Below are 1,923 nucleotides of genomic sequence, written 5' to 3' on the forward strand. Positions count from 1 at the left end.
GGGGCCTGTTGCACAAAAAGTAGAATTAAGACATCCGGGATAAATGACTCAGCTGAGCTCAATGAAGCCAAAACATGTGCGTCCAGGCTTAATGGGTTGCACAAAGACCAAGCCAGGATGAGCAGACACGGATTCATTAAGCCAGGTGAAACCAATCCTGGATAGTGCGCGCTCACGCTAAATAGACCCCCGCCACAGATCACAGATTAACTGATACCATGGCAACTAGGAGTCAAAGCATTTTTCCCCTACTGAGCACAACCTCATGGAGGCATACGAGGAGGTAAAAGATATAATTAAGAAGAGCAACACCGCCACAGGATAAAGCAAAGAGAAAAGCGTGGCAAAGTATTGCAGACCGTCTGAATGCGTAAGCAGTGCACAATTACACACTCACTGCCTCCGCTGAAACATCACAATTACATTCAAATATTTAATTCACATCTCCAAAAATGCAGTTGTACTGTAATTATGAAACGGTTAAATTTTTTAATTGAAATGCACTGCAGATATGAGTGAAATGTGTAAAGTAACTCCATCACACTGTATAAAGCTATGATAAATTTTTTGATATTTTACTGAAAACAAGACAAAAATACCAAGTAATTTTTTGCAGTGTGACTCCATTAAATGTGTGTGTGTGTGTGTGTGTGTGTGTGTGTGTGTGTGTGTGTGTGTGTGTGTGTAGATTAAACATGAACGGGCAAAAACGGATATGGCAGCAGGTCAAAATCAAATACAAGAACATTCTGCAGAATGGTATGGTCCCTGACTAATATTTAACAGCTAATAAGCATATATTGTACCCAGAAGGTGCCTGGTTCTCACACATTGTCTGTAATTGTTTTAGCAGGAAAAGAATACCCACAGATAGCGCACGGGTGGTGGGTCACCAAAGGCTGACCTGCCCCAGCAGAGGACATGGCCTTGAGCTAAATAAAGGCGTCCGCCCAGATCCCGGAAAGAGATGAGCATAGGTTCCTCCCAAGATGCCACCCGCTTCATTCAAGGTATGTCCTTCCATCTCTACATGGGATACAACCACATTCATATTGAATCAATTTGGACTGTCTGACTTTGGTTTACCTATTGCCTTGCAGTGCCTGGCAGCACTGTGTTCCTGTTAGAGCCACCAGCACAAGCACCAGACGATGCTGATCCAGTGAGTACTCCATCAAAGGCATACTGTAGGCCTGGCATGTCTTGTCTACTAGCTTCAATATGAATCCGATTAAATGTGATCGGGTGAAGGCCCCAGTGCAGCAGCAACAGCACATGATGGAGACGATGATGAGGAGGAGACCATCTCTCTGGATTCCAGAAGGCATGAGGTATCATGTTAAGACTGTGAAAGTACTATTTACTCTACAATGGTGAGGAGTCCTCATCAAAATCAAAAATCTAATTTCTTTTACAGGACCCAGATGCTATACAGTGGGAAAACCAGCCTGGCAACATAGTGCGTATTAATAAAGGACACCACATCCTGCCCAGAATTCCGGCTCATGGTGTATTGTGTTCTAGAGCTCACAAGCTATCAGAAAGTTGTATGGCAACCACCTCCGGCGCCAAATAGACTGGCAGACATAGACATTCAGTACAGAAGAAAAGATGGAAAATCTTGCACTGGAGTCCGAAATAAAAAGAGGACAATTATGAAACTGGACCTTGAAATAAAAAAACTTGAGAGGGAGGTGAGATATGCACTAATGTACACTGTATGCTAACTGTAACACAAATGTATTAATCATTATTTTTCTTCTCCCCCAGCTCCAAGAAGATGACACAGCCCAAACAAAAAAATTCAGTAGTCCGTAGTCAAGGGAGCCATGACATGAGCTTCCATTGCAGAGCACAGGACGGTGGCATCTTTCTAAGGTTTTTTTATTTTCCCAGCAATCAGCAATACAACCAACATTGCGA

The 1,923-nt window shown here is 43.0% G+C and overlaps 1 long non-coding RNA gene across 1 annotated transcript; it reads left to right on the top strand.

Annotated features, from left to right (window-relative positions):
- The first annotated feature begins 960 nt into the window (after positions 1 to 960).
- On the top strand, positions 961 to 1,492 carry LOC135565966 (uncharacterized). Its single transcript, XR_010461894.1, has 3 exons — positions 961 to 1,010; positions 1,101 to 1,331; positions 1,418 to 1,492. It is a non-coding gene; the product is annotated as an uncharacterized LOC135565966 (long non-coding RNA).
- The last annotated feature ends 431 nt before the right edge of the window (positions 1,493 to 1,923 follow it).

The sequence above is a fragment of the Oncorhynchus nerka genome, unplaced genomic scaffold (genome assembly GCF_034236695.1).
Source record: "Oncorhynchus nerka isolate Pitt River unplaced genomic scaffold, Oner_Uvic_2.0 unplaced_scaffold_9115, whole genome shotgun sequence".
Lineage (NCBI taxonomy): Eukaryota > Metazoa > Chordata > Actinopteri > Salmoniformes > Salmonidae > Oncorhynchus > Oncorhynchus nerka.